We start from the raw sequence: 24,645 nt of genomic DNA on the forward strand, positions 1-24,645 counted from the left end.
GTTTTTCTTTGCAGGTATTAGTTTATACATATGTTTAATTTTTTTATCATATGGGGATAACAAATAAAAAACATATCAAGGTCGATTACATCAGATTATATACAAACAGTCTAAATGATAAAGCAACATAATAAATTGAAAACCGGTAATTTTTGTAGATCTGAACACTTTTTTCACAACAAAACGACATTTTTAATCGTGTAAAAATCTGAAAATATAAATGTTGTTTGAAATTTCAATTTATATCTAAATACAGTTATGTTATATCAAATCTGAGTTTTATGTTCTCTTGAACAGATTCGAAATGCATAGAAGGTACAATTAACACAGGCCTAGATATCAAGATTTCGGAAGAATTCCAATTTTTAATACGCCAATTTTGCGAATAAATACAATTAAAAAGCATATAAATCGAAACATTAAATTTTTTTGCTGCACAATAATACAATTCCAATATATTATGATCTATCCATATTATTATATTATAAAGCTGTATTTTTCAATTTTTTGAGCATTCTAATATGATATTCATATTATTTTGTTTCTAGATATATTTCATTACTGCTTAGTTCCTGGAATAAGTGTGTGAAAAAAGTGGTACTACATGGCTTCATACGTATATGCAGCAAATAAAAAGCCCTAATTTTTTTTGCAAAGATAGAATTTTATAATATTTACTAATTGCATTCTTTTGTTAGATATTGGCGATTTCTATACATTTATTTTATATTATTTGAAAGTAATCTTATTTTTTGTAATTTGGAGATTAATCAGAAATGTAATTATTTAAAAATATATTACTTATTGTATATAGGTCAGATCTGTTATCTCGAAGATCTTATCAAGTCTCATTTGTGTGATTCTATAATTTCAATGAAAGTTTTGCAATGTTACGAAAAATAATAATATGCGTTCCTAGTTATACATGAATTTATAAAATACAAATATGACGAAAAAAACGAAAAAAGTTCGCATTTTGAGGTTCAGATATAAATAATAATAAAAATTGAATTTTCAAAATCTATCTTATATGACTTAAAATTGATTTTAAAGATAAAATTTACACAAAATACGAGCAAAAAAATAGATTGTAAGCATAATTTAAAAATAATATTTTTTAGTTCAATAATATAATTTTAGAAAGGAATGGATTTTTTGTTAAAATTCTTTTTGAAATATACTTTTAAGTATAATAAAATGTCGCGTCTTTTATACAATTAACCACAAAAATATTGCAGTCGAATCGGTCTATAGCATTCGCTTTTACTGAAATCATTTCTTTTATTATAATTTAATTATTTATAATCAAGAACAGAATTTCTTTCACCCAATTCCCAATATAAGTTTAACTTCTATGTTGTTTGCATATTTTCTTCCGATTTTCTTGTTCTATCAGTAAGTTTAGATATTCATATAATGGATATTTCTAAAATTAAAATTTTGTCTCTAACATAATGATGCAACCGAATGAAGCAACCTAATTATACTTAAATCATTTTGATAATAAGTGGAATCAAAAAATTTAGTAATGCAAAAAAAATTATATTTTTCATAAAATGCAAGTATTTTGGTAGCGTTACCAAAGTTACGTGTTAATTTTAATGTGAAATGTAAAATAAAACACCCTTTTGTTCTAATATTGAATTGTTTGCAGAAACGAGTATTTTTAAAATAAAATTATATAGAAACACGATTTCGAAATAAGACTCTCCTAGAAAGAAACTTTAATGCAACCACCTTCAATTCATAGCATTTTAATTCTAAGAACATTGATTATTTGCTTTATGTTATCTATATGTAAAAATCATGTTACATATGCTATAGTTTCTATAAAACCTACAGATGCATTGGCGGCTTGCAACAGATACACATGTCGTTAAAAATCTCAAAAATCAAAATAATGTACTTTTATAAAATATAAAAAAATCCACCTAATTCGAGTTTAAATATATAATACCTGTGTTAAACATAAGAATTAAAAAGAGAAATTATTGGTAGATTTATTTTTAAAATATTCTTCGAAAAGGCTTTACATGTGACCTTTTTTTACGCGAAAATGAATGCAAAAAACTTCTATTTGAGTCAATAATTTTTTTCAAATTTATATGGTTTCTGGGTGCTTCCCATATTATGTTTTTGATTGTTTCAAATGAATCTTTTTCTGATCACTATTTATTATTTTTCAGAAATTTATAGTTGTATATTTAACCTGATGGAAGGTTATATAATAAATTGCTAATTTCTGATTTTTGCATCTTTCCGGTAACTTTTTTTTTCAAGCCACTATTTTATGAGGTTTTTTCCGCTTCACTGGTTTGAATTATCATTATGATAAATACATATTTTTAAAGTGCAGGTATCATACAGAGCCATATAATATATTAAATTTTTTTCTACATTCAGACACCTACTATGCACAAACTTTTTGAACTTCTTTGATTTGATATTATCTTGCGTGAAATCCAGAAATTGGAATTCTGATAAACTAATCAGAGACAAACGAAAATGTTTATATCTGCCGAAATATAAATCATGATATTTATTTGCACTTGAAGCCACAAAAATAGTTCTAATAAAAAATCTAATCATATATAAACAATGTGAATACATATGATTAATGACGATTATCTATCATTTTTTTTATTACTAAATTCTTATATTCGTAACACCTTAATAACATGCTATTTACGGAAGTATGGATAATTGCAAAAATTCAAATGTAATGAAGATAAATTGTTACATAAAATTTATAATATTGTTTTTTGTATAATTGTAGATGCATAGATGCTTCAATAAAGCAATTTAAGGTAAAAATAGAGTTTTAAAACTTAGAGATTGTAGACGAATATAAAAGAAAAAATATAAAACAATCATTTTTCAGCTTCTATCTTATAAGCATGTAAATAAATTATGAACATAGAGAATCACTTCACTCGTAAAAATTATAGTAGAACAACGAAGGCATCGATTTATATCTACAGCACAAATATCCATCGATAAGGTAACTCGATTTGTTTTTTTACTGCAAATTTTACAAACTTAAGATATTATTGGGGTTACAGGTTGCGTAAATTTGTATATTTATGATAGAATGTACTATACAAACCCTATATTTAACCAATATTTATAAAAACCCGATTTTTTATACTATTGCATAGGATAATTATAGACAATTTGCTTTTAATAAAATTCTTCAAGTACTTTAATATATTATCGGTTATGAGTTTTACGTATAACTGTATTTTTTAAATGTTTTTTCTATATCGATAAACGGCTGACCTATTCGCGATATTAACTGTACATATAATATCTTAAAATATCAGTTAAAATAAAAATATACGCCGAATGCTGTGCTATTAAGACTCTTATTAAGATTATGCCACTTAAATTGTTTCTTTATATAAATGCTATAACTAATACTTTTTCGCACTATTTCAGAATTGTTATAAAAAAATTCACACACTAATTGTAATGATCTTATTAAAAGAAGGTCTTTTTTTAAGATATAAATTTAGGTGAAACCAATGCATTGCAGTTTACTAAAAATAACACAAACAAATTGTAGAAAAAAAATAGATTAATAAGCAAAATAATACACTATATGTTGTGTTGATTTCAAAACTTAAAAGAACATCACCACTTACATATAATCATATTTTTCCTATCGATATACAGAGAAGTCATGATAAAAATTATATTTTCCTTTTTTTAAGTTATTTAAAAGTAATAAAATTGCTTTTTTTGATCTAGATGGTGGAAGATTGGTGTTTGAAAAAAGTTAGAGGATATAGATATAAAAAATTAAGCTTTATGATAATATAATAGAGATTTATACAAACATAATTTTTATAATATATAGTATGAAAAACTAAACCTTAGGTCAAAAACATTCTTACGAATTGCATCACTTTAAAAATGTTATAAAGATATGAGAAAAATTATATAAAATCAAGTTAAGCATATTGTATACAGAAGTGTATTCCAAAAATTTTTTTTTAGGAATATGTTAATAAAAAAAGGTTTGGAAATATACACTGAATTATATTTTACTTAATTTCAAAATTTCGTGCATAAAAATAAGTTAAATTATATCTGAAATTTTAAGATCTAATTACAAGCATATGAAACATGAATTTGCCGAATAGACGTATATATATGTTTTTTATGTAAGATATGCAGCAATCTTATGAAAAAGATCTGTAGAATAGCAGATTATCAATACGTGTGTAAAGTGCTTTAGCTGCATAAAAAATAATTTTATATTTGAAAATAGTTCAAAAAAAATATAAAATCTATTAAAAATATTAGGCTTCAAGATTTTGTTTGCCATAGAAGCAATAAAAAGATTTTTAAAATGTCTTTTCAAGTAATTTGATATCATTCGCAAAGCTAATATGATATAATATATTTTATGACTATATAGTATATCACGTGAAAATAGTAGTCATAAGAAAAAATTTGAATTAAGAAAAATGCAGAATAATCCCAACTATCTTTTATATCTGGAATTTTATTGCTATATAAAGGCACATAGCTTGACGTTTTTTTGTTTTAAACTACAAGTAACTTATTAATTTTTGCATTTTATAGAATATATGAGAGATATAACGAAAATTATCGAGATAATGGTCGATTTTGATATATATAGAGGCAATTTTAGATATAAAAAATTTATTTCTATATAGTAAGTATGGATGCTAACAAATCAATATATTTATAATTCTTGGAATCTTATGTAAAAGATCCATGTAGTCATATAGATAAAAAGTTTTCGATTTTTGTTGTATGTCATAGATAATTGTTTAACGTCGCGATATTCTTGTTAACCCTTTGTTTAGCATATAAAAATTTTATGGGTAAATTTGGGAATATGGATTTTAATGTATAACGGACAGTAAAATACAAAATTAACCTGCGTGCAAGTTATATATGGGATTTTACAGATTATGTATTTTTAAAAAGAATTCTAATAATTGCACAGTACTAGTTCCCCCTTCCTAAGTTTTTATACAATACATTTTTTCATAAAACAGATTAAAATTATAATTAGATCATATAAATTTTTTAAATATGCAAGGTTTGTCGTTTCTTCCACAGAAAGAAATACTTTTATATAAACTTTATCTTGTTGAAAATCACAATTTTATTTATTCAAATTATGTCAAAAAAATGTAATTTTAGATAAGTTTTACATGTATAATTCTAAAATATGATCTAAAAAATTGTAAATAGTGATCATTTCTAATCTAAATAAAAAATGCTAAAAAATATAAATTTATATAAGTATATTGTGTTGAAACTTTAAAGATTGAAAATAAAATAAAATCTTCTGATATTCGCAAATTTACAAAATTTGAAATCATCAAAAAAATAACGCATATTTAGTTATATAAAATACTATATTTTTAAAATTTTTTATCTAATAGTAATAAATTACATCAAAGAACTTGTAAAATATGTTCTTGTACATTTAGGCACAGTATATAGTGGATTTTGTTTATATTTTTAAGTAAAATACTATAATTTGAAGGCAAATGGATATCAGAAATTCGTTAATGTGTGTATAAAATTTTATACAATTTGTAAATTATTATTTTATTTCATCTATCAGTTATTGCATATCTGCACAACCAACTTCTATAGGCTTTTAGGCAGCATTTCGCAAGGTTTCTTGTTTGTTTGTTTAGGAATGTACACTGTTATTCATTACAACTTTCATGTTAGGCATAAATTTTTGTATATTGTTATGCATAAGTTTTTAATTTTTACAAATTGCCACTGCTGAAGTTTTTTTAGTTACTGGTGACTAAATGTATGTTTAATACATCCTGAAATCCCTTACGAAAATTGTGTATTTAAAATAAAAATTAATTAAAATAGCCAATAGTATAGAAATGAACATTTTAATTCACTCATTATACAATTTGAGGATCAGAAGAAATGATTATACTAATGCTGCCGAACTTATTTTTATTAGAGTTTGAAAATTACGGGACACTCGTTTTATAGGTAAAAGAGTACAGATCGTTTGTTTAGAGTCTTAAGCATGTATCTTTTGCAGCAGTAAAATATAAAATAAGTTTGCTGATAATATATTTTCTCTTACTTTCTTATAAAGGCGATGGTTACATATTACAAATATGCACAAACTATTTTTTTACCAACCCAATAGACTATAATAAAATATTTTGTAAAAATTTTCTGTTGTAAAATTATCTGCAAAAGTACAAAAAAAAATGAATACACATACTATTAGTATTAATTTAAAGACAAATATCCAAAGTATTTGTTAGTAAAATAGACAACTAAATAGATACAAATCCATGACATGATACAGCAACGAATTAATTTAGATTAAATGTCAATAAGCTTGCCAGACCAAAAAAGTAAAGCATATGTATTCCAGGTGCATAAATCTGGCTTTTTTTCGGCGTTATAAAATTTAACGTATATATATCAAATGTTTATAATATTTACATCCCAAGTGGTATGGTTGAGTGGTTTACAAGTCGGACTCCAGTATGAGGGGTCGCGGGTTCCACTTCCACCCACTAATTTCTGAAACGAATTTACTATAAGCAAAATACCTAAAGGGGCGGCCAGTGAACAATAAAAGATAAACCATAAAGCCCTGACAAGCCATGGGAAATAGGAGGTTACAGTGTAAGCTGTTGAACTGTACCTCCAGAATGAAAAAGATTCCACACCGTCCAGCAAGTATATAAGTAAGTGTAGGTGTGGTTGTAGCAGGTATCTTAGCGATGAAAAGTAGACAGAATCACATTCCCTCCTTATAATGACTGCCGCCTATGAGAAAGGGCCCAATCCACGGTGATTACGGGTACTAGTGAGTACTCGGGGGAGTTCCACAGAGAGACGCATCAGTTAAGCAATAGTTTCTATTAGTATTAAACGTGACTTCCTAAATGCTGTAGAAGCTAAAAATAAATAAATAAAGTAAAATCGATTAGAATTTATTGTATCCTATACTAAATGAACATTTGTTTTCACATGAACAGATATGATAGTAAAATGTAAATTACAATATAGTCCACAAAAGTTGCTTATGATTTCATATGATGTTTATCAAAACATTGCAATTTTTATTATAATATTGATACGAAAATTTAATAATAGGGTTTTATCTCGTTAAAAATTCTAATATGAATTTCGAATGCAACAGATAAACTATGAAATACGTATAGTCTTAAAAATTTATATAAAAAAACAACCTTGGTGTTTGAAACGCCAGATTAAGCAAAAGCATCGATAAAAAATATTTTTTGATGCAACAAACAACACAAAATATGAATTACAAGACTTTTTTTAGAGAATATAAGGAAGAAGAGAAACAGAGAAGAAACAAAAAGGTTTTATCATGCAAATATTTAGTTTTTTAATTGCAATATGTGTAAATTGAATTTTGCTTTATATAAAGAATAGTATGTATATATTAAACCTCTAAATATTTCTTTTATTAGCCCTACCATTGAAAACTAGTATCACGATATTCTTATGATCCTATACTAGTTTCAACCATAAATAATGCATTAAACTTTAAAAGAAAAAAAATAGATCTGCAAATAAACCTGGTTCAAACATTATGTATCTAAACGGTAAAATATACATTTTAAATTATTACTCAAGCATTTATTTTTATTAAATTTTTTGCGCATTTAGCGAAGTATTGGCACATATTGCATTTCAAAAATTCAAGACGATAATTTTATGTAAATACGAATTATTATGTGCATTATGTAATAGTAAATTCTTAATTATAATTTAAATTCTAGCTGTCAAATAAAACGAGTGCCTAATGTGTAAAATATGGATTTTTTCAAGATTAAAAATATAAAAAACTTTATTTACATTTTCAAGACATTTTGTTCTAGACACTCAAGTAGATATATAAGACAGTAATTTTAAATAAAAATTTTACTAATTGCTTAAACATAATTAACTTTCAATTATTTATGTCTAATGCATAGGTATATATTTAAATTCTATAAAGAAGTACTTTTTATATTACATGCGATTTTTTGTGAGCCTATTATAAGTATTTTTTTCTTTTACTTTTTTGTTCTTTTTTTCACATACAAAAGGTGATTTGTACGATTTGACAAACATAAATTTACTTATTACTGGGAAAATACTAGAATTTATTTTTATTTAATAAATGTGCTTTTTAGTCGTTCGAATTACCTTAATTAATTAACATGCTAATATATATCTAGATTATAAGAGCATCAACACTAAAGATTTTTTTTGACAGTATTTTTGAAGATCTATGTTTTTTGTGTTTTTGTATAAGTAGTGGGGCAATATACTCGCGATCAAAAGCATTTTAATATTTCAAACTGACAATATATCAGATAAATTATTTTTTTTTGCATTTGAAGTAAGTAATTATTATAATTAAAATTTTAAATAATAAATGGTAAACAATGAGTATATCTCTAAACACTTCAATAATCCAGATTCTCTATTTTTCACATCATTAGACATAAATTTAGAAAAAATCTAAAAAGTACAACTACGATTAAGTTGGCTCTAAAATATTCATGCAAAAATTACATGTATATATTTTCTAGAAATAATGGGTCTCTCTCTTAATACTGATGACACTGTAATATTGAAGGTGATAAATATGTTCTTTAAAACTTTAAATATATTTGCTTCAAATACCGAATATATATTAATTGCGCGTATGGTCATAATTACAATTAAACCTTATTATTATAAGTTTTTTATGAATTATATCGTTCAATACATGTAAATTATATCGAATGTAGTGTTATTAGTCTTGTTTTATAAAATTATGTATAGATTGTTTTTTTTTATATTTTATCATGCATCATATTCAAGATATTTTAAAACAAAAATGCGAGTCAGTCTTCTATATTTAAATCCTAAAAAACAAATATTTACAATAAAGAGCCTAAATATTCTAATCACGATGAAAATAAAATAAAATTTTAAAATACTCTGCACAAAAAACAATATTAAGTAATTTTTGTATTTCTATTGCTTTGAATTATTTCTTCTATGTTGAAAGTAAATTTTTATATGTGAAAAGGTGTGAAATTTCAATGAATGAGATTCATCTATAATTATTAATGAAAACAAAATATTTATTTAGTTCACACTAAAAGGGAAATTTTTTATATTGTGATGCTGATTTTTGAGATTATAATGTGTGAATTTATATATATGAAATCGTAAATATAATAATTTTACACGTTGTTTTATATTTCATATGGCAATAAATTATTTTTGCAGCCATAAAATATCATATGTTATATTTAATAAAATTAATGGTGGCAACATAGACAGTAGTGTATGCAAACTTTTTATCTAGAAAAACACTTAAATGTGATGTCTCGTGCTTTAAAGATGTATATGCAAGTTTGATGCGTTTTTAATCAGAAAAATTTATTAGACCAAACTTTTGATATAGAGAAATCCAAATTTTTGCTCGAGATACAAGATACTTTGATTGAAAATTGTGCATTAATATATAATTAAATTAATTGTTTTTTAAAATCCTATTTTTCTGATTGCAATTTCTTGCATTTTTACTTAATAATTTCAAATTTCCAAAATCGGTGGATTATCGTTTCTTAGATACCTGTATTTATATAAATTTTAGTTATAAAAAAACATTTATAATAATAAGAAATTATTTAAATAAAATCTTAATAAGAAAATTTGACAATTACAGCCACCAGATTTTTAAATATGAATATTTTTTGAACATTGATGGAAATATTTCACTCTGTCATAATACGAGCTTTGCAGATAATTATTTATATAAGATAACAAAAAATAATATGCGTAAAAAAAATTTATATTAGAAGGTTCAGAAAATGTAAAAATACAACAACATTAATATTTAAAGATATACTTGTCAGTAAAACTGCTAAAATTCTTCAATCTTGTAGGTTTCACTTCTATATCCTGAGACATCTAAATCATTAATTATAAAATTTAATAAACATGAATTCGATTTATTCTTTATTTTTCTTTCTAAAAAATTTTAAGCCAAAATTTTTGTTTTAGACAAGTTATTAATAATATATTCGCCTATTTTTTTAAGATGAAAACAATATGTGTAACATTTTCTATATTGAATAGTAAATTTTTGCTCACAATTCTTAAACTAAATGCAAAGTCTGGTAGAAATCTTCGATTCAACAATTTTATAAAATAATAATTGAAATATTCTAAAAATGAAATACGTTTCTATAAATATTCTTAGTCAGTTGCTTGTGTATATTTGGTTGACGGCGCTAAGCAAACTGTGTTCTGAAGAAAGGCAAATTTTTCGTTTAAATATAGGCTTCTATTTTCAATCGATAAAAATCTGATAAGTTGAAAAGAGAGCAAAGTCTATCTAAAATGTTCAAAGTCGTATTTTCTGCCATTCAAGTAACATTGGACACATAATCATATAAAAAATCTAGTATAAAGACTGAAATTCTATATATCTTCGTAATTTATTGGAATACTTGTTCCGGTTGATCAAAATTGAAAATGAGCCGTGGAAAGGTCTATAAAGATTTATTATGTGTCAATTTATTAAAGTAGATTATCTTTTAGACATAAAGCCATCGGATTAAAAAAATATTTTGGGTATTTAATGTCTGACAAAATTCTTTCTTTTTGTTCAGTTATAAACGAGTCTGATGCTATTTAGTATGTAATTGGTTATCTGCTACAAAGGAAACATCGTTTTTATTATTAATTTGGCTTGCATAGCTTCCCTTGCTTAGTGAAAATAAGTAAAGTTGTTTAAGAGCCATTATAAATAAAATGATCAATGCCAAAATCAATTACTAATGTTATACAATATACTGTTTTCTGCGTACTTGTAGTCAAACCTATAAGATCATTTCGAAATTTAATAATGTTCTGCGTGCGATGATTTCTAGCCCTTTAATATTTCTGCTAAAATATTATTCATATATTTTGAATTTCAAACTGATATAAAAACAAAGAAAACGGATTTCAAATTATATATATAAGCTTATGTTCTACATATAAAAAAGAAAACATTTTGAATTTACGATATAATAATTTGACAAAATATATAAGTATAAAACATTTAAAATAAGGGATAAAAAAACAATAAACAGCTACGATATAAAATAATACATATATTATATTCCATTTTATCAATCATAATAGAAATAATACAGAAAACAAAACTATTTTTTTATAATATACAAAAATTCTGGGTCTTTCGGCAAGAATATTGATCCAGTTATCATTAATATAACCAAATTATGTATTTTTTTGCAGAAATATATATAAAAGTATCTTTAGATTATATTAAATATCCTTATAAAATAATTTATAATGCCCATATTAGCATTGTGCTTATATTTTTGGCTATTAAAATATTAAATTAGTTCAAAAATGTTATAGCTTTAAAATATTAAATTATATAATTCATAGAATAAATTTATGTTGACAACAAACTTTTTATGTGTATCTGTTATGAAAAGAATATTATATGTATTGTATATCAAATAAACAGTTTTTTTTAAATTTCGATGTAGATATGTCTATATATAAAAAAATTTAAAAAGATAATATATTTTTTTTGCCATTTGGCCACATTTTTTGCTTGAAATAGTTGTAAACTGCTAAACATACTTACTTTATATAAAATAAGATTATTAAAGGCGGTTTGTAGTGCAAATATATAAATTAAAAAAAAACATGGATGTAATTCAAGTGAATTAAAAGATTTGTTAACAAATATATTTTTTTTAAACGTATTAAGCACTATATACATACAAAAATTGGCTTTTACTGTAATATAAGATGATTCGTCGAATAAAAATTTAAATATTATTTTATCTTTTATGCTTTTTATTTGTTTGATATCTATGTAATATAACTGAAAATTTTATAAAAACACTGTAAATTAATAATTATTTATTATGTTGTGTTTTTTTTTTATTTTGTCACGATTTTGCAATAAATGATATCGCATATTTTTGTACATATCTATTTTATATTTGATTTGATTTTAATAATCACTGTAGACAATGTTTGATTTTATTGATGTACTTTGAAACAATATTACTACACAAATCGATATTTTAAACAAGATTACATTTTATAATATAATATACATTAAGTTATATTTTACTACTCTTTTCATTAATATATAATAAACGATATGTAATGGCGATCTTTAACCAAATATAACAAGTGCGAATTCGGCATCAAAATTTTATTTTTATCTTCTACACACATAAGATTAAATTTTTGTCTCTCGTATTTTAGTATCTATTGAAGTCAGAATCATTGGCTCTATGGGGTTTATTATTGGTACATAAGTTTTGTGTGTATGCATATTTCATCAAATCTAGCAATAAAAATATTTAATAAACATAAAGTGGCCTATTTAGAATGCAAAATATATAAGTTTTTCGTAATATGCTAATTTTTTGTGCATTATGAACAGTAAAATACCGCTAAATTTACTAAATAATTTTACTTATGCTTAGTATAGATGAATTTACAAAATATATTTGAGATAATATATACTATTATTCATACGATATCTTATACGATATTCCACTCGTAAAAATATGCATTTAGTCTATTATAAGTAAGAATTTTATTGTTTTTACAATTTTTAATATACTATGCTATTTAATGCGTAGATTTTTTAGCATCTTGTTGAATCTAATTGTGAAAATGACTACCAATACGGGTGAGAATCTTATTGCTTGCAATTCTAACAATTTGATGTACATATTACACCGCTAAGATACGATTTATATATAGTCTAGTACAATTTTTAAATACGAGGATAGAATTGCACAACTATTACAATATATGTATTATAAGATATATATTTATACACAATAGCTCACCCTTAAAACAAATATTTATACAGTTTTTAAATTTATGATGCAGATAAATCATACCTTTTAATATTTCTTTCTGTTTTTTTCATTTTTGCTATAGCAATATTCTAACTAGATCATTATACCCAGAAAAAAAGAACTCATTATTGGATAATATGTATGATTTCAGGGTTTAAAATTATTTGGATATATTTAAACACATATTTTTTCCCGTTTTCTTTGTTATTTAAAAAAGCTCTATATCCACTTTTTATCTTGATTTTCAATATGCTATCCATATTTTTATTATTTTAATTATTTTAAATTACAATATTAGTATAAAATGCTGATTTAAATTAATAGGTCTCGAAAGAAGGAGGGGTATTGAAGAAGACTATGGATAGGAGAAGATAGCCGAAAGTATAAATACGCTGTGTCTACAGAGAATCAAGCAAGCTGTGCCTGAGAACAAAAAATAAAATTACGACCATAAATATAGCCCTTAAATAAAAAATACCTAAATGTTGATCTAGAAGAATCTAGCTTTAGAAAAATTTTCTAAACTTAAATTTTTAATGGTTTTGATATGTAATAAATTGTAAATTTTTGCTTAAAAAATATGTCGTTGAAAAGACAAATTTAACCACTAACTTTTTCCAATAAATTAAAATGAAAATACGGATCTATTTATAGTCATATTGTGCATTTCAATGTATGGTAATTCTTTCTATGAATTATCTTCGATTTCTAGATTTTGCTTCTGTTTGTTCTTACTTAAAAATTTTTAAACATATGACCATTGAATTTATTATAATTTACATGATAATATAGTATATATTGTATTTTTATTATATAAACAATTCATAGGTCAAAATATGCACTATAAATTTATTTCTTAACAATTGTGGTTAAAATTTCTTTTTTTGTCAAAAACACATCTATCCGTACGTTTAGAACATATAAGTGTTAGATATCTTGGATAACAATTTAAAAACCAGCATAAATATGAAACTAAATTTTGAAATATGTCGAATAATTATCTATAATAGTATTTTTCTATTATCATATAAATTAGAATTTTTATTTGATTTTCAAAGATGAATATCACAATAGCATGCATTTTTTACCATTAACAAAAGTAAAAAAGTGTTAATGTCCGAAATCTCATTTTTTATGTATTAAAAATACTCATGTTGATTAATCTGCATGAAAATATAAAAGGTGGCATTAAAATCTTTATTATTGTGATTTGTACTAGCATGAGTTAAAAATTACGTACGAAGTAGACTCATACAGGTAAGCTCTCATACAACAAAAGACACTTGAACTCATCTCATTTAAGAGAAGAAGAGTATCTGATTAAGATAGATCGGCGTAAGGTGTCAAAAGATGCATCGAGGAAATGTGCAATATTTCCAATGGGCTGACCACGTCTAAATAGATAAAATCGATAAAAAGAAAATTAAAACCCCAGTAAAAATAAATAGAATTGTACTATTATGATTAAATTCGTAATAAATTCATTCAAATCGTTTTAAACAGTATAAATTCCTAAATAGGCGTGAGTTTGACAGAAAGATCGAAAATAGAAACATAATTATCTTTTCGTTATGAATTGACTCATTTAATATTAAACTCATAAATTTATTATGAATATATTGAATTAATTAAATAAATAAATCATCAAAAAAATGCAAAACCAGGAGAAATAAAAAATTTTCTGAAATTTATTTTGCGGGGTTAAAATAATCTATCCATGTCTTGAATAATAGACAACATTATTAGGATCGTATACTTTAAAAGGATTAAATAATGGTGAAAACTTGAATAATACATTGACAATTTTGTAAAATTCAAAACATATTACATTTTATGATTTAAAATTTATATTATATATTATATTATATTATATTATATTATAGAAGCTCTTTGGTTCTTATTGTTCAACTTAATCTAAACATAATTTGTTTCAACTGTAATTGTAACCGATTATATATATAATTTGTAAAAAATCACTTATTTTTCATTTATCTAGCTAAGTAATGTAAATTTTAATTTATAAATGATGCAATCTTCGTAAAAAAAGGTTTAATATATTTAAAGTTTTAAATTAAGGTTTTTTTGGTAAAGTATACGTTTAGGTCCGTTCTTAAAACCATAATATTATATTTAATACTAATTATTAAAATTTTATTTTTGACAAATCAATTATCTTATCGAGGGTTCGTAATCATTAAATGCAAAAAATGATGAAAGTTCTAATACAATTGCTACATTATACGTATTATATACCTAAATCCAACTTTACAATATGTAACATTACTAAATATACCATATAGTATTTCTCTAGCTTACAGACAATATTAATAAAATATTTATATATAAAAACCGTAATTTATCATAGCATTATATAAAATGTTCATCCACATTTATTGCTGATCCCATAATGACTATTTATAATTTACAAATGAATATTTTTGTGACTTTATAGTCACAAGGCTCTCGTATATTATATATCCTGTTATTCATGGGTATATTACTATGTATGTATAGTTTTTACGTCAAAAACCATCCTTTTAATATAGAATATATGTATAATAATATTTATATACCTAAGATGATTTATACAATATAAATGATTCGGATTCGTAACAAATACTATCTGTTTCTGGAGTTTCGCTGTCGTCAACATATTTCAGTTTATGCAAATTACCAAGCAATTTTAGGATCACGATCAAAAGTAATTGGTCATTTCCTATGTGTTAAAAAATAGCAATGAAATTTTTTCATATTTTTTCGAAGACAAAATTCTTTAAAATTAATAATTCCATAAAGCACACTCAAAATCTATAATAAACTTGATTTTTATTATCATAAAAATAAATTTCTAAAAAACTACAAAGACTTATTAAAGTAACCGTTTAAAGTCGTTCATACATTTTCTTTGATAGATTTTGTCGATTTACGACCAATAAAGGAGGGTAATTACATTATTGACTAAATTTGTATTCACACGCATTATTTGCTATTGTGATTGAATATATAACATAGTATTGTGGACAAATATAATTTATTTACAGCCTACTACAAATTTCATTTAATTACAACAATTAAATATTTTCAATATCTACGGATATGTATCGTTTAAAATGTCGTCATGTTGAAACATTGTAAAGGAACATATGATTTTCATTTTATTATCTCAAATGAATTTATAAATATTGCAAATACTATGCGACATTGTTATAAATACTCCAATCAATTATATTAAAAACTTCTAAACACTTTAAATCAGCAAAAAATTTGCATAAATACATAAAGTGTTTATTAAAAGCATAAATTTGATAATGTATAAACAAGAAAGACATGTGATTATTAAATTCACTATTGCTTCTATTATGCATATTATGGCAATAAACATCGTTTCAGATTTAGATGTATAATATTCAAGGTCTAGTTACCATTAAAACGGTCTAATATCAGTTTTAAAAAAATGTGTGCAAAAAAAACAAATTCTTCATCAAATTTCATGTGATATTTTTCCTGCTTTTTTGATTAAAAAAAATTATCAAATTTTATATATTACGAAAAAAAATTTATTTTAAACATATATACTAATTTAATCGCAAAACAGACTAAACAGATCATTGCCTCAAATAGTGTATAAAATCCGTTACAATCTTAATTTGAAAGCACAAAATTATAAAATTTCAAATTTTTGTATATTAAATTCTATTTATAACACATATAACAATTTCCAATTTTTTGATTTTCCCATAATAGAAGTGGTTGAATCTAATAAATATATTTTACAGATTGAATCTTACAAGAATTGTTTCTAAGGCTATTTTTATAAATAGAAAGTATTTTATTTCAACCTAGAATATGCGAGAAAAAACAAATTTTGAATTATAATTAGATCCAGGTGTATATTGAATTTTAAAAATAAACAGTTTTCTTCAGCCCATCTATCTAACGTCAAAAGATATCTAATAAATCTAGGCAAAATATCTATAGAAATTCACAAACTAAAATTTTATTACCTTTTTTTGTCCCTATATATTACTATGAGCTAAAAGCAATCTTTTGATGTCAATAAAATGCAGATACACGTCAAATAGGATTTCCGCTATGTGTTTGGTAAATTTACAGTATAAATAAACAATCAATATGATATATATGAAAGAAAAATATATAGCGATATTATAAAAAACATTTGATTATAGAGATATATAGTGACGCGTTGATTGAAATCAGCATTTTGTAAGAAGTCTAATAGATTATTAAGTTATGCATTTAAGCGAAATATTACATAATGGGGCGATTGATAGATACAGGAACACCCTCAGTGAAATAGGCCGTATATCAAATTAAAATTTATTTATGGTTCATAAGCAATAAGAATAGCCAAGCCTTAACAAGAAAAATCAATTAAAGCCAAAACATATATTAAATAGCAACAGAATCATTTACTATTGGATTTATTGGATGTATTCAGTTTATCATTAATATGAGAAGAGAAAAATAAGTATTGAAAACAACTCTAATTCTTAATCAAATATTAAAAAATTCATTGATTTAGAATTAAATTGTTAAGATGTTGTGTTTAAATTATGTTCAATATATTTTAATTTGGTTGAATTAAAGAAAGATAATGCAAAAGAAAAAGATAAAGGAAATGTGTTTATGAAAAAATTATAGGATAATTTCACAAGTAAAGAACACAATAATAAATTTTTGCGATTAATTTCATAAAATAAAACCAGCCATTTAACCTTTTTGAATTATACAGAGTTTAATTCTTATTAAATATTAATTTACCATAGCATAAGTGATACTCTCTATATGTTGCTTTAATAAACAATTGTATATAATAGTAAAAAAATATTTGAATATTTTCGCAGTGTAAAAAGCTCGTTTTGAATGCCCAACATATATATTTGACCTGAAAAAATTTATTATATATAAATTTTTGCATAAAGCATAAATTATAATAAATTGCACAGTCAAAAATGGTATAAAGATCACAATAGTTTGTACTTTAATGTTTTTTCCTTGTACAAATAAAAAATAAAAAACATAGCAAATTTAAGTATCTAATTATATTTATTAATAAAATCATCGCATTTAATTTTCAATAGTATAGCAATAACCTTCATTTTTGCGAAATAGTAAATCTATAAAATTATATTGGTTCAAAACGGTAAGATTAAACACGTACAAAATATAAATTGTAGGGATAAATATTTAATCACCTGTTAAATTCATTTTGATTGATAGGTGCTTATTTATTCATTACATAGTTTACTGTTTTTTGCTGCATCTTTATATTATAAATTCGGTTTTTATTTAATTTCTATATTTTTTATTTAAATAATTAAGAATGATATTATCGTAAAATAATACATTGCGACATTATTTTTTTGAATTTTTAAAATATCTTTGTCTACGTTTCTACGTAATCATTATTTTTTTGTATCAATAAATCACATTTTAAAAAAAAATTAAGTGAAAAGTACTCACAGAGCGTTTAATCATTTTAGAAACGGAAAAATAATAATAGAATAAATAAGATTATAGATCAAAATTTATACCACCAATTAAATCTAAAATCTTATAAAGATTTTCACATTTCTCAATACACTTTAATAATTCCTATACATAATTTGCACAATTCGATGTCTTTTACGGCTACTTCTAGTTTCACGAGGTTATAAACACTATACAAGCATAGCTTATTATGTTAATACCAAAAATTTTTGGCATAACCTTCTATATACAAGGTGTGGTAAATCTTTTGACTGTGATTAGTTGATGAAACCTCTATATGAATAAATGCAATATTTTAAAAAAAATTCTTAGACATCGCCTAGTTCTGCCCCCAAAATAAAAATAAACTATATAGTTTCTATTGTATAGCAATTTTTTAAGGAAGTCAAATTTTTTTTAAAATTCCTTAAATTCTAACTGTTACTTTATGCATATAATATTCGGTATCCTACAAACGATAAACTAACTTCTAATATTATAAACAAACTTGAAATCAACAAAGGATTTGAAAAATTTTAAAAAGCTATATATTCTACAATTTACACATTCTAGATAATATATTTAGGCTCATAAAAAAACTATCAAGGCACTAAATTTGCAATATTTTAACTGATTTTTCCTGTATCTAAATGTGAGAAATATATAAATTTATAACCCAAAATCCTTTCTGATGATTTTCATTAAATAATAGTGAACCATTTTTTCTATCATAATTTTTTAGATACACGTATAATTTTGGACATTAAATGTGTAAAATTCTTAACAAGAATCTAAAAAAATAAATAAATCCATCTGTTAAAGTTTGTTTATAAAAAGATTTCTTTACTCAAAGACATAAAGTTGACCAAACAAGTTTTAAATACCAAGGTCTGCATATGCACAAAAAGGTGCAATTTGAACAATTATAACTATGAACACAAGGAAGAAGCATATGGATGGATGTAAAAATAAAATTAGCAATTTGAAATAGTAAATCCAAGAATTTAGACGTAATACTATTTTTCTTTAACAAAGGACAGATATCAATTTTATTTAAAATCCCATCCTATTGATATATTGAATTTAGATTTAGAATTTTCGTGTGGAATAAAAAAAACAAATATAAGTATAAATACAAAAAAATGTAAAAATGTAGTGTTTGGTCTTTTTAAATATAAGATTTTGTATAAGAAAGGCATTAATTTAGCACTGAATCTCCTTGTTTAATCGATTACAATATTTTGTTTCTATTCCCTAAATTTGACAATATGGTAATATAATATTGCTTTACTATATTTATAAAATTATCGTATATATAGTTTGCGTTATATATGATCAGGCTTGAAATAAAGCTACATCACTGTATGGTAGATATTATTTCCTTTTACAGAAGAAAAACATAAAATCTATAAACTGAATGATCAACGATTTTTTTCAATTGTTAATAAAAATCGAAAAAAATACTAGAGGTTACAAACGATAAGATAAAACATGTGTTACAAAATCAGAAATATTGAATGCGGTAATATATTATTTTAGACGCTAAAAAATTTTTAAACCACAATTAACAAAATAAAAATGCTTCTATTGTTTTGATTACATTTCTAAATAAAATTTCGATATTAAGTTATCATATTATAAAATTATTAGAAAATAAAACGTTTTAGGAAGGTAAGAGTACACAATTTTAAAAAACAAATTGTGCAACCTAGTTAATTAAAATGGAAAAAATTAGCAAAATCATCTTAGGTTTACGTGAAAAAAGTTGTTTTGTTTTTTTTAGGCAAGAAACATTAACTTAATTCATTTGAGAGAAGTAGAGCAGATGATAAGGATATATCAGGAGAATGTGTCAAACGATGTATAAAGGTGTTATTATATACCTTCGATAACTGGCTTTGTCATATAAGATAAGATAAATAAAATATAATTTAATTTAATTTGTCATCTTATTTTATTATGCATCATAATGACAAAAAAATGTACCGTTTGACGATTAAATATAGATGAATGAATAATAAATTTAACGCAATAACAAATTGATCTTATTACAAACGTTCTTATATTTTAAGTCAATAACTTGTACATAAAATGCCCATCTTTTTAATTTATGATTGCCTAATCATGCATAGTTATTGTTTTTTGAAGTTTGATATTTTTTAAAAAATAGAAAGCTTTATTTGCAATTATTTAAAATAAACACCCAAAATTAAAAACCAAGAGTATATGTTTATTTACAAAGATTTGAAGCTAATATATTATCAAAATAAAAATTATTTTGGTTTTTTTGATATCAGTGTAAGTTGCATCTAAAATTTTAAATTTTTTAGGAAGCAACACCTGTTCCAATTAAGCTGTCCCAATAGATACGAAAATTACTATATTATTTTTAGATGTTAATTCAAATCGAATATATCCCACACTATTATTGAATAAGAAAAGTATTTATACCCAAAAAAATTTCTAAATCTAAGAAGTATTAGTGGAATTCTTGAATTTATAACAGATTGAGCATTTAATATACCCAAACTTATTTTTTGTTATAAGTAATTTTTTGTTAGAAGATTTCATCTTAGCGTGTATTTTGGTTCTGAATCATAAAAAAGCTTGTAAAATCTACTCGATGGCATTTTTATAAATCAAGTAAAAAAAAGAATTCTTTTTAAATGATACATATAATAATATAATAGCATTTTATATTCTCATTCAAAGCATATATATTATGTTTATCATATTACAGAATAGAGGAACTAGTCTGTTCAATATTAAAACTTCCTAATAAGTGATTTTCGCGTAATTTAATGCCTTCTTCTATTGAATTTATTTTGATGAGCTTGACGCAGATAAGTTTTATATTTGCTCAATTTTAATTTTATAAAAAAATTAAATCGCTGATATTTTATAACATTAGGGCTGATATCTAATTTTTTTTATATTTTTTTAATGCTAATAATAGCAAAACTATAAATTATAAGCACCTTTTTTATTATTAACTTCTTAGAAATAAACTTTCATTACTATTATACTAAAGTTAGACGATAAAGGGAAACTAATGGAAATCTTTTTAATTTAACATCTAGTTACGTATTAAGCATGAAAATTTTAACAATTAGACGGCAAAAATAACATATTCGATTTTTAAACATAGTATTTACGTACACATGGGATAAAAGTGCATTTCTTTGCTGAAAAAAAAACGAATTATTCCTATCACGAATAAGCACTATTCTTTTATTAGTAAAACATGTAATTTCTTATGAAATCCTTTCAAAAACATTTGTTCAGATCAAGTAAAAAACGAAAAAGCAAATATTAACATATTTTAAATAAAATAAATTATAAAAGAATACAAAAATTTTTCGTTTATTCATTAATCCTTTTTTTAAAACGCAATTTAGTTTGAATTTTAAGGAATTAACGGCATATTATGACTCTATCTTTGCGGATTAAAACTTTATTTAACTAGAAATTAGAAATAAATATAATTAAAGGTAAACATTTTAGGTTTAGAATATTTTCTTATCCCTTCAGAATTTTCATATAATCTATTTATCCAAAGTAATATTTAAAAGTTTGTAAAGGCATAGATTTACATTGAATTTGTTCAACTATTATTTTTTTGTAGAAATAGCGAAATTCATTCTTTATAATAAATAATAGTCGTTATTCTGCGGCGTTAAAATATGAACATATTATGATTCAATGAATAATTATCGCTACTATTTTACAACCGGTTTCTTCATAAAATACGTTTTTATGGATAAAATAACAATCAGATAGTATTAAAGTTTATTATTATAAATATCTACATAAATTGAGTCCCATAATATATCAAGTATGTTATATATATAATAATCGTAAAATATTTATCTAGATAAAATAATAAATGTTTTAATTTTATGATAAGAATCATATGATCTTACAATTAAAATATACAAATATGTAGCATTATAAAGTGGTTATTAGTTAATGAAATGTTTAATTGTTTAATTTAAATTCAATAAACCTACGTTATACCATTATAAAAAAACAATAAGATCAATAGTTTAAGTAGGGTTCAAATTAAATTATTTAAGTTATTATAAATGAGTCAGTACAAAATTCATCAAAATTTTTATACCCAAAAAAAAGTTAAGTGTAAATTAATTTTATCGACAATTTAAGTACCATATTATCGAAAAAAGGGTTTTAATCATCATTATTGTTTTTCATCTTTTAATATACTATTTGTATATGATATAGCTCGAATATTGGAAAAACGACCAATTGCATATAATAATTTTTTTTTAGCATTTTTAGTTTACGAATGACAAAGAAATGTAATCTTTATTTGTGTTTAGTTCTACATCACCTTAAATTTATATGCGAACGACAAAATCAAGACAAAATATTAAGAAAATTCACATGCATGCTCGTTGGCTGTTTATGAATAGAAAAGTACCATCGATTTCATCCATATCTTCCCACTTATAATCATATGGTAATTTCATTATATAACGAGCATATAAAATCAATGACCTAACTCTTGGAGGTTTAAAATATTATCTGTTTAGATTTTTATATTATTGAAATATAAATTTATATAGATTTATTGTGTGTCGATGTGAATTTCGCTGATTTAAGTCATTATTATGACATAACCAACACTTTAAATATAGATAGAAACTGAATTTTTATACACAGTAGGGTATAAAAACAATATGTAATAATATTTCTTTTAAAAAATTTAGCCTAATGGGAAACGCTGTCTAATTTAATTGAGGCCCACTACTGATTTATTTATATTGTAAATTTTTTATACAATTTATAGTAGGTATATGAATCTTTATTATTCTATCTACCTCTATTTATAATATTTTAACGTATAACAGAATATAATCGTTAGTTTTCTTTTAATGATTGTTGATATTTCAATAATCATGAAATCCATATATTTTAAAACCCTCAAAGATCCATTTGATAAAATTTGAAAGAGATTATGCCAAAATTATGCCTTCTAAAAATTATATTTCATATCGTTTAGAAGGACATCGTATACCAATATATTTGATTATATCCTGTTAAAACTTGAAAATATTTAGATTACGATAGTATTAGATAAATTGATCATATTTTAAAACAAGCTTGTAGATTGAAAACCATTAAGTAATTTAGTAAATTGTATGTTCCATATCATCGGTTCTGTTACATGATAGGGGAAACATTTAACACATGATATAAACAATAATCAGCCCATATTTTATTCAAACTTTCTTTAGTGCAGCTTATTGTTTTCAGATAAGAATTTACGGCAGCACATTTCTGTCTATGGTGTACATTGCATCAAGACATTTGAACCAAAAGATTGCTTTGGATAAATTAGGCACAATTAAATCATTCTTTGAATATAAGACTTTGGAAGCTATATCATACTTTTCAATTATCTCCAAACAGAAGAATTACTTATCATTCACAGATATAAAAAAAATTATATAGATAAATATTTTTGTAAATTATTGACTCGTCGTGTGTTATTCGGTTTGAATTGGAATTTCGAAATGTATACCGCTCAAAATTAAATTTGATGATGTAGATCTTTTGAGTTAAGGAAATACTGTATTATTCTTAAAAATATCTAAAAATACCCTTAAGCTAAAAATCTCTACATTTACATAATCTGTGGATTAACACATGCGAAATTTATACATAATATCATAGAGTGAATAAAAGAATATGTGGATAGATGTTTCCTGTAGACCTGGTTTTATCAATTAAACTAGCTATCTGTCTCGATTAAAGAATTAGAAATAATGAAATATCTACTTAATAAATAAATGAAAGGTTTTTTAGGAATTTATATACTACAAGAATTCTTTAAAAATAATGTATTTTACATAGATCATTAATTTTTAAATATAAATACATAAATGAAAAAATAATTTTATAAAAAAATCACAAGTTAAATTTTAAAACTATTTAAAAACGTTGAAAATTAAATTACGTATATATCTCAAAATTTATATACCTGTAAATTTAATTAAGAAACCACTAAAAAGATGAAAATACTTGACTAAAGATCCCAATGATCCTACAAATTTAATCTAATTCTGTTCTTACAACTTTTAAATAGAATTTAAAGTATATAAACAAATTATATAATAGCAGATGTAGATTATATTTTATTGGATAATATTTACGGCCGTTAAAATTATTTTTATAGAATCAAATCACCATAAAAAAAATTATTTTTATCAATTAATAAAACGCTTCA

This window comes from Rhyacophila brunnea, unplaced genomic scaffold, assembly GCF_057557595.1.
Source record: "Rhyacophila brunnea isolate RB1 unplaced genomic scaffold, BYU_Rbru_1.0 scaffold_72, whole genome shotgun sequence".
In the NCBI taxonomy this organism is placed as follows: Eukaryota; Metazoa; Arthropoda; class Insecta; order Trichoptera; family Rhyacophilidae; genus Rhyacophila; species Rhyacophila brunnea.